We start from the raw sequence: 14,611 nt of genomic DNA, 5'->3' as shown, positions 1-14,611 counted from the left end.
TAGGGGTAGACAAGGGTCGGACAATATCCACAAAACAATAGACCTGATACATTTCGCCCAAAACTCAAATCTTGATGCATGCATCCTGTCCCTGGATTCGGAAAAAGCTTTCGATAGAGTAGAGTGGAGATACATGACCCTCCTCCTCCAGCGAATGGGCTTCGGGACGCACATCCTGAGTTGGGTGGCCGCCCTCTATAGCGCCCCTACCGCAAGGGTCCAGGTGAACGGATTGCTGTCAGAATCCTTTCCTCTCACCCGAGGGACTAGATAGGGCTGCCCCCTCTTCCCCCCTGCTATATGTCCTCACGATGGAGGCTTTGGCCATAGCGGTTAGATCCCACCCAGACATCAGGGGTATCAGAAGGGGAGAGGTGGAATTCAAGCTCTCCCTGTTTGCCAATGACATCCTGGCATACCTGGTGGACCCAGTTTCTTCGATCCCTCCCCTTCTGTCCCTGGTTAGCTCCTTTGGGTGTTTTTCAGGCCTAAAAATCAATACAACCAAGTCTGTTCTCCTTCCAATGCGCCTGGTGGACCCGGTACTGGACCCCTTGATCAGGTTTCATGGGATAGCTGTGGGCAAGAGCAACATAAAATATCTGTGTGTCCTCCTTACCAGGGACCTATCAGAACTGGGAACCTCCAACTACGAGCCCATACTGTCCGAGATCACTTCTGACCTGAGGAGATGGGGAAAAAATGATCCTCTCACGGTATGGCCGGATGACGGCAGTCAAAATGAATATACTGCCCCGGCTTTATACCTCTTTACAGCCCTCCCTACCCGGGTACCCGCTCAAACCTTCATAGACTTGCATAAGGGGGTCCGAGACTTCATTTGGCAGGGGAAAACCCCAAGGGTCAGAAGAGCCACCCTGACGCTTCCAAGGGAGGAGGGGGATTCGGTCTCCCAGATTTCCAGTTGTATTATCACGCAGCACAACTACGGGTCCTCCTAGAACATATGAAGGAAGGCCTGCGGACATATTGGTCATATTTGGAGGACATGGACGTCCACCCCCTCAAAGTCCGAGACCTCCTATGGGCCCCTCGCAAGTCAATCCCGAAACAAGTACTGGCCCACCCGACCCTGGGTGTGCTTTGGGAGATCTGGAAGGAGTGTCCCCGGACGGCCCACCTTTCCTCTTGACCGTCCCCTATGACCTCCTTGTGGGGGCCCCCCCTGAATCTGGGCAGCAGAGGGTTGAGACAATACCAGCTTTGGTCTGATGAGGGCCTGGAATGGGCGGGCCAGCTATTCAGGGAGGTTGAATTCCTGAGTTATGAGGACCTCAGGGATGGGCTGGGAGGCGGGACCCTCTCCATCTTCGAATACCTTTGTCTTAAGGGCATTTTCAATGACCCTGCATGGGGATCAAACCTGCGGAGACAACTAACTCCATTCGAGAAACTTCTGGACTTAGCAACCTCTAGAAAAGTTGCGGTTTCCTGTATATACGCAATTCTAAACACCCATAACCTTCAGGCTAGGAGAGGCTTCCGTGGGTTTTGGAATGGTCTAGGGGGGGAGGAGATATCAGGGGGGTTTATGTAAAGGGGGGGTTCGGGGTTTATGCAATATTTTCCTTTTTGTTCTTTGTCTCACAAAATGCCAATAAAAACCAAAGTTAAAAAAAAAACATTGCATAACACAAGATGCTTACCACGACCCACAAATGCCTTAGTCCAAGTAGTCCCACTTATCTGTCATCCCGTATTAGCACCAAACCTAATGTGAGGAACCTTCGCTCTTCCTCTGCGATAATTCTCAAACATCCTAAATTCAGGACAGCCAAATTTGGAGGTACAACTCTTGATGCTCAGGGTCCCCTTCTTTGGCATACACTGCCAGCTCGGATACGGCAGATCCAGAGCTACACCGTGTTCAAACGTTGCATAAAAACTCACTTCTTCAACTTGGAATAACCCTTTGACTCTTCTCTCCTTCTGCCTCATATGCCTGTTTGTCTTTTGTCTTTGTCTTTGTTCAATGTGTGCCCTGAGGCCCGCTGGCATGTTGGCGCATTATAAAAATTTAAAATAAATAAATAAATAAACAGCTAAAGATTTTTCCTTTTTCTCTTAAGTGCAATGCACCTCATCCCGCATAGACCTGCTGCTCGGCAGTCCCCAAGTTCTCTCCTTCACAGACTAAGTGCGAATAGGCACAAGAGTGCTCTCGGACCATGCCCTGGTGATCCTGACAGCTCGCCTCCATAATCCAGACCCAAACCCCCCCCCCCCACCCGGGGCTCCCAAGACCACAATGGACCCTCTATGCCGATGTTACATGATATGGCTCTCAGAGATGCCCTGGCCACAGCCATTCAGAATTTATAAATCTTTTTATTGGCTTCAAGACAAGAAGCATTTGGATTGGGCGTGGGCTCTGCAGTCTCCATATTCGTTATCCAGAGTCTAATCGGGCCTTTGCATTGATGACAGTTTATTTTCCTCTCCTGGTGGGTCACATCAGTGCAATGTGATTGAGTTGCCACGTTATCGAGCATTTTGGATAGGGTAGGTGCGCTTGGCATTTAAGTGGGTCCATGGATGCACATGACCACACACCACCAAGCGTGGATGGTGTTTTGTGTGTCTCTAGGGCTTGTACCTACTTCCGGCTCCTGAATCTCTTCCTCCGCTTGGTTCAGCAAATAGTGTGTGCATGGTTCCCACATGGTGGATGGGCTCGAGCAGTAGGATGATAAACCTCTAAATCCGGTATCCATATCGTTGCATCGCACCACATCCGAGAGCCAATCCTCTATTTTGGGGTACGCCGGGCCTTTCCAGTGAATTGCCACCCTCCTCTTTGCCAGCAGCAGGAGTAGCCCTGTTAATCACCTCCTGCCCTTAGGGACCACTTACCCTAGGAGTACAGTCATGGGGTTTAGGTCTATTACCTCACCAATAGTTTCTCTCACAGTCTTACACACTGCCGCTCAGAAAGTTTGTTCTACAAGGCACCACCATGCCATACGTATAAAATCGGCCCTAGGTTCATTGCATTGGTTACAGCTGGTGGTTGCCTCCGGAAAGTAGTCATGAATTTGGGTAGGCGAGTAATAGAATTGGTGCAGATATTTCAAAGGAATCAATTTGTATCTGGCGTTTATTACTGCCTTCCTAGTCCCCTCACAACTATCTCCATTCCTCCTCGGATATCGCATGTCCAAGGGATAATTCCCACTTTTCTCTAGGGGACGAGATCTGAGGCAAAGCGCGCAGGCACATAGCATACATGACCGAAACCACCTTCCTGTGCAGTCCCCCTGAAATTACTCCATCGAGTATTGGAGCCGTTGCTGGTTGCTCCAAAAAAGTCTGGAATATCTTTTGGAGCACTGTTTTCAACCTAAAATATAAGAACACCTCCAAGGGGTTCAGGCACCCCCTTGGCCTTCAGTTCATTTAATGTTATAAACCTCCCCTTGGGAAACAGATCACGTTAATTGTACACTTCCAATTTTTGCATAAAGTTAACAAAGCCCTTTTCTGAGGTAAGTGGTATGCCTGCAGTGAATAATACCGGCAGTGCTGTGCAGTAGAGGACCTCTGCCTGTGATCTAAGCTCAATACGTGTCAATGCTGTGCAGGCGATTTTCCGCCATGTTCCCCGTCCTGTTCCCTCTCTCAGGGGCCGTGAGAATACTGGATCGTAATAAGAATGGTGCTGCCAGTGCCCTCTCCACCGCCACATGCCTCCTCTCTCCCTGCTCCCCAAACCAATAAAGGGCAAACCCGGCCGGCGCCACATTGTCATAGATTTCCAAGTCTGGTACAGCCAGCCCCCCACCCCACCCCCTGTACCAGCACTGTCAGTTTATCCCACAATACCCTTGGCTGTTTTTCCGGCCCAAATATACTGGGTAATTACTGATCTCCCCTCCCGGAAGTAGCCCGCTGGGACTGCGACAGGCGTGTTAAGAAACACAAAGAAATCGGGGGAGCAACACCATTTTGATCAGGGAGATCCTGTCATATAGGCAGAGTGGTAAGCTCCTCCACCTGCTGGTCGCCTCCCTCGCCTGGATTACGGTTTTCTGATAGTTGCTTTCAAATATCGTGTGCGTGTCCCAGGCAATGGTAACCCCCAGATAGCGAGTACTATCTGCCATTGAAACCCCCATTTATCAGCATACTGTACCACACTTTCTGTTAGCGGAAAGAGGACTGATTTGGCCGCATTGATCACAAGGCCCAAAACAAGCGGAAATTTGACCACTTCCTCCATGATGGGGTCCAGGTTCTTATCGGGGTCCCTAAGGTACAACACAATATCGTCTGTGTACAGTGAGATAACCACCTTATGTTTAAAGAGTTTAATTCCCTATATGTATATGGGCCTCCCTAGCCCTTTCAGCCAGCAGTTCTATCACAAGGGCAAAAAGCAGCAGGTAGAGGGGACACCCCTGTCTCGTGCCCCTGCTCAGGGCAATCTCTGGGGTGAGCTGACCGTTCACCCGCACCCTGGATTTTGGTGATTCATATAGTAGCGACACCATGGCTATATATATCTGTCCCAACCCCATTCTACGCAAGACTATAAACAGACAGGGCCACTCCATCGAGTCAAACGCCTTTGTGGCGCCTAGAAGTGCGGCGCTTTTGTGGTCTTCCCGATCAACTGCGGAGATCAGTCCAAACATTCTCTGTATCCCGAAGGAAGTGGAGCGTCCTGGAACAAAGCCCGCCTGGTCTGCCCTCACCATCCTGGTCATCGGGGAACCAGTCTGGAGGCCAATATCTTAGCTAGGATCTGGTTATCTAGGTTGATGAGGGAGATCGGCCCATATGACGCACAGTTGTTTGGTGGCTTGGCGGCCTTTGGTAAGACTGTGACCTGAGCCTTCCTCAGGGACACCGGGAGTTTCCCCTCCTGGGCGCTCTAATGATACATTTGTAAGCATTAGGGACCTATTTTTGATGCATAGAATTTATACAATTGCACCCCAAACCCATCTGGTCCGGGGGTTTTCCCAGAGGGCAGAGACCTAATGGCCGTCATTACTTCTTCCAAGGTTAATTGGCGATTCAGTCCTGCCCTGTCTTTCTCTAAACACCAGTATAGGGCCATTTGATGTAAGTATCCCTCTAGTTCCTCTTGGGAAGCGTGTGTATGGGATGAGTATAAATCTGAGTAGAAACAATGAAACTCCTGTGTTATCCCAGCATCATCAAACCTCTCTACCCCATGCTCGTCTACTATCGATGTGACCGATCATGTGTGCACCTCCATCTTCGCAGCCCTTGCCAGTAGCCTGCCTGGTTTCTGCCATTCCCCATATTGCTTTGCCTCCCTGTGTGCCAACGTCTTAAACTGTTGTTTCATTTGGGCATGTTGGCTGGGGCCCCCGGGGCCCTGGGTCGCCTGCAGTATACTTAAACTGGACACTACAGTGTCCAGCTCGAGTCTGATCTGTTTGAGCATTAGTTATAAATAACCAATCATATCATATCCCCACCTCTTTGGCAATACACTCCCCACGTATTACACACTTGAAACTTTCCCATAGGGTTCCCGCTGAGTCAACCGAGCCTTCATTAATCGCAAAGAAATTATCTATGGACTGTGATATGCCATTGCGGAACAGTGCGTCTTCCAGAGCCTCTCCTTTATATCGCCATGGTCTCCTCTCCCTCCTCCTACCCAATAGTTCCATGACCAATAGTACCGGTGCGTGATCAGACAGTGTGCGTGCCAGAATGGTGACCTCCGTTGTGACCCCCACTAGTGTCTGAGAGATCAAAAAGAAGTCCAGGCGCATTGCTGTGCAATGGAAGGACGAGTGAAAAGTGTATCGTCGCACCCCCCGATTCTTGAGTCTCCATACATCTTCTAGTTCCACGATTGACTCATCTCATTTAGTTCTTCATGACCCTTGATCGGGGTTCGGCCGGACTCGTCGTGTGGTCCAACCCCAGGTCCATCACTTCGTTGAAATCGCCTGCCCAGATTATCTCTCTGGGCGTGGCCTCCCCTAGTTGTCGGTTAAACTATTCCAGAGTAGTGACTGTGTCCTGATTAGGCCCGTAATAATTAACTAGGCTATACAAACGCCCCTGTATCGTTCCTCGCACTATCAGGCCCCTCCTTTCACCATCCATGATTGTGGAGACTAAGTTGAACCCTACCGTACTGTGAATATTAGTGCTCACCCCTCTTGCGTAGGATGAATACGAAGAGTAATATCGGTGGCAGCCCCAGGCTTTACCGAAACGCGCTTCAGCTGCCAGTGTGAGGTGAGTCTCCTGCAGGAACACAATTCCCACCTGGTGTCGATGCAGATAGAGGAGGACCCTTCTACACTCCAATGGGCAGTTCAGCCCGCGCACATTCCATGCGAGGCATCTAAATCGACCCTGCCATTCCTCAAGGTATCACACTACTGTTTCCAGGGCCTTTTTCCTGGACCTGGGTGTATTCTGGACCATGACATCAGAGCAGAAAACTCGCTCCTTGCTTTTTCCGAAGAAAACTCAAAACTTCACTCTTCGTCTAATCCTTGAATTGCTCTACTCTTTCACCTGCCTGTACTGTAAACTGATTTTGTCTGAAATCATCTGCAACTAAGAAAACTGTCTGTAACAAGTGCTGCGATGCTTCCGGGCTGCTGCGCGCTCTACAAATTTGAATGAATAAATAAATGATCTCCCCCATTGTCTACCCCATATTGTACCGCGTGTTGCAATGCTTCTTTCTTGCGTAAACCTCCCCCTCTGCCCTACCCCACCCCCACCGATGACCCCAACCGCCAGTAAAAAACATTCCCTCTGCATCACTGGGCTGGCTACCCCAGCCGGCCAGCATTGTAATCTGTTAACCTTGCTTCCGCTTGGGTAGTAACAAGTGGCCTGACTATGTCTACACACTCACTATGATAAGGTCTGCTCCAGACCCTTTAGCTTCATACTCGGTGGTTCGTGCCCAATCCGGTGTGTTTTCAATCATTATTCCCTCTGGGCCTTGGCTTCCGGGGCAAATGTTTGAGGAATTTGTTGGCTTTAGCCGGGGTGGTAAAGAACAGTGTGCGCCCCTCGTGTTCCACCCGGAGCCTGGCCGGAAACATCATGGCATAACAGATACCTCTCTCCCGCATCCTCTTCTTCACATCAATATAGGTTCTGTGTGACTCCTAAACTTTATCAGAGAAGTCTGGGAAATTTTTTATTGTGTCCCCTGTGTATGCGAGGGTCCCCTTCTCTCTTGCCTTCCGTAGTGCAGAGTCCCTGTCCCGGTAATTTAGCAGTCGTGCAATTAATGGTAGTGGTGGAGCTCCGGGTTTTCGTTTCCTGCCACTGGGTATCCTGTGTGCTCTATCCACCACGAAGATGTTGGAAAAGCCATCCAGGCCCAATGCTTCCCTCAAGATCTCCTATACCAATGGTTCCATGCTCCATTGGTCTGCCGCCTCAGAAACGCCAATTATTCGCAGATTATTCCATCTAGACCTTGATTCTAAATAGTCTTGCTTCTCCGTGAGTTCTTTCAGCATCCTCTTCATTTGTTGAAAGTCCCTGGATTTCGAGGCAGTCTCATCCTCAACCGCTGATATCCTTCCCGCCGCCTCATCGAGCCTCTCGCCGTGTTTGTCCAGGCGGACTTGCATGTGGTCCACCTTACAGGTTAGCGTGCCCATCTTCCCTTCGAGGGACTGAATACTGTTTTGCAGCTGACTGAACATCTCTTTTATGTCGTGGAACGCAATGGTGGTGTCTTGGGCAATCTGTGGACTGCTCCACTCGGGTGGATCCGTGGCCCTTAGTGTGTTTATGTTGCGAGGCAGCCTCAAAGTGGAGCTTTGTCTGCTGCTTCCCACTTTTGTTCGCCTTTGCCATCTTTCGGTCTGCGGTTCTCCACTAATGTTTCTCCTCCACCCGGGTCTGTGTGCTATGCTGGATGTCAGCCTCTGTAGATGGGTCCGGACGATGCCATCAGGATGTAGCGGTGCGGGGATGTGGGATGCCCCAGGGATCTTCACAGTAGCGTTAGTGAGTTTTGATTTGCTGTGCGTGTCTGTATCTTGGACAAACGGTATGATGCAACATCTCCCCCCACCAGATGTCCTGGGCGAGAGTCGTCTCCGGGTTAGAGAGGTCAAGATCGACACGCAGGAGTCTGCGGCAGCGTCCCTCTGCTATATTGGAGTGAGTATTCTTCTTTAGTCTGGGGACGGGGGGCCGTTGTCACACTGGTGCAGGGTGGGGCATACCCCGAGTGACAGGCTCAATATGCTCTGTTGGAGCACCTCCTGCCTCACCAGGATTCTGTGCCGCAACCTCTGGTGATGTCCAGCAGCAGCAAACCCCTAGATGTGTGGTCCGGTACGTGCAGCTCCCCCCTACAGCAACAGTCCTTTAGAACTGATAGGTATTCTTCCCTAACCGTGGTCCACGTGCAGCCACACGGGTCACAGATGGCAGAGAAGGGTCCAGGTCTGGGGGGTCTCTCAGCTGATCTGCCAGTGTCCACAGCTTCCAATCTTGACACCACTCAGATGGGCATGTTTTCAAAGCCAGGCACCTTAGCAGTTCCTGATCTTTGATCCTCTTCGTGGTGACCCAAATGCCCACCAGTGCCTTGGCGAGTTATTCTCCCCTCCTGGGGGTTGGCCGCCGGGTCCTGCCCCACGTTTATCACTCCTTAGGAGGCGGTTCCTCACTCTCTGCGGGGTGTATGCACTGCTGCGTGGCTGCGTCCCGCCGAGGGTGTCCAAAGCTCACCTCCCTCTCCTCTCGGTGCACCAATGCATTCCCCTCGTTCCCTCGGAGATAGGGGCAGTGCCGCAATGGGAAGGCAAGGGGGAGGCCGCACGGGAAGGCAAGTGGGAGGCCTCACACGCAACAGGACGCCTGTCCTGCCCACCACGACGCACAGCCCTGCAGCTGTTCACACCGCACACCGTCTCTGGCCCGGGAACTCGTCCGGCTCACCTCAGCTCAGCAGAGGGCCGTCCGGAAGGCTTCTGGTCCGGTGACGGTTCAGCAGCGTGTTCCCATGGGGCTCTGGATTCGCCCCCTCCCCACAACTGCGCACTGACTCCAGTGCCAGCAGGGGTCTCTGCCTGGGGTCTCCTTCAATGCGGTCCTCACAGCACCACCTTCCTCATGGCGCACCACATTCTCCTTGCTTCCGTCCCTCGGCATAGCTTCCCTCACCGGTTCTCAGCAACGCAGGGCTCTGGAGGCACCAAACTTCAGCGAAGCGCTGCGAGGATCATTAGCCAGTTTATCTCATGTTCTCAGCGCATAACGGGCCATGTGAACGGCAGGATTTTGATCTTATTTGTCACATAGTCTGGAGAGCTCACAGGCTCGCGGCCATTTTGGTCGGGCTCTATAGCGCCCCCCCATCCCAGCCATTCAGAATTACTTTAAAGAAAACCATGCCGGCCCCACCTCAATTGCCACGAGATGAGAAGGGATGAAGGCGGTCAATAGAGGGGAGCCGATAGCTCATGCGGCTGCCTACAAAAAATGCTGAGCTACGATAAAAGAGCAATTGGAGAAAGACATAACCATAGCAGAGATGAACCATAAGAAGGGTTGGTCGCCAAGAGCAGCCCGGGCCCTGCAAATCATCTGCAACAAGCTAGAAGTACACTACGCGGAACAGACCACCCAATCTCTCATAAAGACTAAACAGAGCTACTATGTACAAGGAAATAAATCCAAGAAGTTCCTAGTCAGAAAATTAGCCAAGACTTCCCGCCAGAATCAGATACCTGGCCTTAAAGAACATGGGCGGGTCACCCAATACGCGGAAGAAACTAAGCTACCGTTGGCAACCACACACCTAATCAGCACCATGAAGGCCACCCCACGACACCCGAAGTTGCAGGAGCAATATCTTGCGGAAGCGGCCCTACCACAGATACCAGATGCAGACAAAAAACCTTGGAGCTGCCCATCATCAATGAGGAAGTGGAACAGGTGATAAAATCCCTAAAACCCAGAGCCCCAGGCCCAGACTGATTCTCTCCCAAATTCTTTAGAACTTCCTTCACGGGCCCACTTACGGAGCTCCTAAACTCTTTTAGAGAAACGGGCAGAGTGACCCTGTCGATGCAAGAATCCACCACCATCATGCTGCTAAAGCCTGGAAAAGACCCAAGAGAACGTGCCTCATGGACCCATCTTGCTCCTCAACATAGACGCAAATATTTACTCCAAAGTATTGGCGAACAGACTAGCAAGAATTCTCCCCACACCTATTAACTCGGACCAAACAGGATTCATTGTGGGGAGAAGCACCAGAGACCATATCCGCCGGGCCCCGAACCTCATAGAAATAGCAACAGTGGACATCAAGAACTGGCCCTACTCGCCCTGGACGCAACCAAGGCTTTCGACTGGGTCGACTGGTCATTCATGAGACCAACACTGGAAACATTTCAATTTGGCCCCATCTTTCGCACCATCTATTAGCCAACTACAAGGACCCCAATCCAGATCGGAGGGTAAACCAACATATAGCGTCTCACATTACACTCTCTTGTGGGACGAGGCAAGGATGCCAGCTTTCCCCACTAATCTTCTCCCTAATCATGGAACCCTTTGCCCAAAGAGTCCACAATAGCAACTCCATCGAAGAAATTACATTAAAAGGTGAACAATACAAGGTATCCCTGTACGTGGATGACTTGATGCTATCGCTCACTTATAGCCGAATTTCGCTACCAACAGCCCTAGCAGAGTTATATGCCTTCCAACGAGTGGCAGGCTTCACCATCAACTACACTAAATCAGAAGCATTGGGAGTGAACTTAACGAGGGAGACTTTACATCTCCAGCGTCCCATCTGCCCACTGAAGTGGAGCACAACAACAACAAAACACTTTGAAGTGCATACTGCGGCAGACACCAAAAAGCTGTATGCAGCGAACTTCCCCCACCTGTTCAGCAGCCTAGAAGCAGACCTCAGAAGGTGGGAGGATCAGGAAATCTCACTCCTGGCAAGAGTTACAGCATGCAAAATGAATTTATTACCGTGGTTCCTGTACCTGTGCTTGTCTCTCCCGGTGGAAGTTCCCTTAAAACCCAACCTCCAACTACAAAAACAAATCTTTCGATTCATATGGAGAAGGGGCAAAGCACGGATCCCGCAGACAGTGACAACAGGAGCAGCCACATGCGGCAGCATGGGAGTAACCAACCTCTGCAACTACTACATAGCGGCCCAGCTAACAAACTCCATGGTATGGGCTGACTCCACAGGTCCCCCAAAGTGGGAAAATATCGAACAAGCTAGAAATCCGATAACACTCAGCGCCCTACTATACACCTAAGCGTCAGCACACAGACAGTGGCCATTGATTCTTTCATCAACTAGGACCACTCTAAGAACTTGGGACAGCGCATTGCAAAGGAAAAAGACCCCCAAAGGTTTAGGCCTTCTCTCCCCAATTCTCTGCAACCCAGACTTTGCACCAGGTCTACAGGCGACAAACTTCCAAAACTGGACCCAAGGAGGCCTGCAAACCCTCTCTCAGCTGTTTGAAGACGGATCCCCCGTAATCTTCACGGAATGTAAAGCTTGCTTCAACCTGTCAGAAACTGACGGATTCACCTATGCACAACTACGTCACTGGATCTCCCAACCACTGATAAAACAGAGAGCCCCTAGTGGGATTTTCCCCCTGCAACTCTCGTTGCAAGAAGGCCCCGCAGAGGGGGAGTCACAAAACTCTACAAACTTCTACAAGACGACATGCTAGTCATCAGACCCGCATATATGGCCCGGTGGGAAGCAGACCTAGGGCACAACATCGATAATCAGACGTGGGTCGACCTCTGTTCCAGAAACAACTCTGCCTCTAGATGTGTTACCAATAGATAAGGGGCACTCAAACTGCTCTATCGATGGTACTATCCCGCAGAGCGTCTGCACCATTTCAATGGCTCACTGGATCCGAACTGCTGGAGACAATGCAGAGCACGAGGAACCTATTTTCATGTGTGGTGGGATTACCAGGTGGAACAATCCTATTGGGAACAGGCACTTCAAACTATAGAAGCTATCACCCAGTGCAGACTCCAGCTAACTCGAGAGGTGGCTCTCCTGGGAACGCCACTACTGGGCTGCAACCCAAGATCAGGCTAACTCATCTCTTACTAGCAGCGAAGATCTCACTCGCCCGCAAATCGAAATCCCGGGAAGGCCCTCTTCTCCTGCTATGGTGGACCAAGGTCTGCGACATCCTGGTAGACGAGAAGGTCTCGGCGGCCAAGGAAGGAACACTCCACCACTTCACAGATTGCTGGGCCCCAGTCCTGGAATATGACAAGGCCTTCCCAGCACTGACCTTCCAGCCACGGCAAGCAAGACTCACTCTATGACCCTAAGTACATTGATATGGTCCCGTAAGAGGGCAGGGGTGCCAGAGAGATGGTACAGGAAGCTACAACTTTTAACGGGGAGGGGAGAGGTGAGAGGGGAAACAAGGGGTCAAAATAAATGTTGCCATCCCTAACATTACTGCACAAAGTTATGATTGTAACCTGCTGCAACCAGTTTTAAATAAAGATGTTTAAAAAAAAAAGGTTCTGGCAAGGAAGTATACCAGTCGAAGTTAAGAATGTGCGTGACCAGGTCCAGGCAATAAAGTATGCCAGGTGAAGTTAAGTATTTGGGTGACTAAATCCTGGCAAGAAAGTATACCATGTGAAGCCAAGTATTTGTGAAACAAAGTCCTGGTCGGAAGGTGTACCAGGAGAAGGTAACATGAGGTGTTTGTGTGACAAGTCGTGGCAGGAGAGTATGCCAGGTGAAGAGCAATAGAGATATAAATTATAAAGAATCTCTTGAGGGTAATGCCCTCGGGATTATCAACTGCTGTAAAAAGATAGAAAGGAAAGGAAAGTCCTTAGGAAGAGACATTCCCTCAGGACATGGAACCAGATTATTCTTTTTGAACTTGTGGTATTGGAACAAGGAATCTGGGTCGGCAAGTTATTCTCTGGAAGTTTGAACATTGTTTATTGGAAACCTTTTCATTGGATTTGAACTTATGTTGAATTTGAACATTTGGGAACTTTTGAAACGCAAGAGACAAATATCCTTTACACCTTAGAGTGTATTTAGAGTGTGAGGGCCAGAATAGGATAATGGACACAGGGCACACATTTTGCTGAACATCTTGACATCGGACAGACATTAGGTTTGTTTGAGGTTGGGAAATTCCTCCTATATTAGTGATAGTGAGGTATTTTCCAACCCCCATTTGTTTTAGTAAAATGTTGTAGCAACAATGGGCTATGGGCCTCGCATAAGCGCTTGTCACACTGGAAACAAACGCACCCAGTCCTTGCAGTTCTTTGGTCCCTGTGGCGGAGAGCTAAAGACATGGATGGCATCACGGCGTGGCATCAACTCTTAGCTGCATTTGAGACCGTGAGCGTGACAGATTTAGAAAAAGGGTGTCTCCCTGACTAAAAAGGCATTGGAACAGGCCTTACACACATGAACAATACCACCATTGACATATTTGCAACTAAATGGTGTTTTGCTGGATCCACGATGCGATATGCGGTTGCGGCATCCATTCATGCCGTTTGAGCAAACACTTAAGCCGCCCGGACTCGTGGTGGGAGTTATCTCCAAACTGTCCACTTTCCATCTAGTAAGAGGCCCCTTAACCACATCTAGCACACAGACACATTGCGTGAAAGACCTAGGGCTGCAAGAAGATATGGAAGTGTGAACAACGATTTATAGGGCCGTATATTCTTCCACAATCGCTGTTCAATATACGATTCGCAAGAGCAGGTTGTTATTTTGATGGCACCTAACTCCCCATAGACAATCGAAAATGTATCCTGAATAAGCCCCAACTGTTGGTGGAACTGTACCACTGTCTCCGATTATTGGCATATGTGGTGCGGTTGCCCTTTAGTACAACACTATGGGAAGGAAATCCTAGGATGGATACATGCCATAGATGGGATAAATAGACAACAAACTCCCTCTGCTGATTTTATTTGGGATGAAAACCAGGGATGATGGATATACATTGTTATCGCACGTGCCAAGAAATCTGTTATTGGCGCCACAGGTTTGTCTCACGATTTATTGGAAGAGCCGCTTTCTTCCTACAAAACTTGAATGGTTAAGGAACAAGTTACTTACCTGTAACTGTTGTTCTCCAGCATGGGTCTGGCATGGATTCACATGCTCATGAATATTCCCCGTCGTCAGGCTGGGAATCCTCGGTAAAGAAAAAACCAGTATCAGTTTCGTTTCTGATCTGTCTTTCGTAGTAATAACCAATCACTGGTCTCTGCGTCATACTGACCACAGCCAATGACTGCCCTCTACCTAAGCACCGCCTCTGGCAGCCATCTTCAGATTTGGAAGCACGTGAAGTGGCAGTATGACCAAGTGAAGAGCCGCAGAGGGGTAGGCGGGAGGGTTCGCATGTGAATCCATGCCAGACCCATGCTGGAGAACAACAGTTACAGGTAAGTAACTTGTTCCTTCTCCAGCATGGGGTCTGGCATGGATTCACATGCTCATGAATAAAGAATACATAGCAGTACACACATGCACAACCACGGGAGGTGGCAAAGGCTCAACATTAAGCATCACATCAACTCAACATTAAGC

The 14,611-nt window shown here is 49.9% G+C and overlaps 1 protein-coding gene across 2 annotated transcripts in view; it reads right to left on the bottom strand.

The window, feature by feature from the left end:
• The window catches only part of RNF13 (ring finger protein 13), a 1,183,896-nt gene that overhangs the window by 463,701 nt on the left and 705,584 nt on the right, over window positions 1-14,611 (bottom strand). The window lies entirely within an intron of this gene.

The sequence above is a fragment of the Ambystoma mexicanum genome, chromosome 10 (genome assembly GCF_040938575.1).
Source record: "Ambystoma mexicanum isolate Mex_15411 chromosome 10, UKY_AmexF1_1, whole genome shotgun sequence".
Lineage (NCBI taxonomy): Eukaryota > Metazoa > Chordata > Amphibia > Caudata > Ambystomatidae > Ambystoma > Ambystoma mexicanum.
The sequence above is the reverse complement of the archived record's forward strand: the minus strand, read 5'-3'. Positions and strand labels throughout refer to the sequence as shown.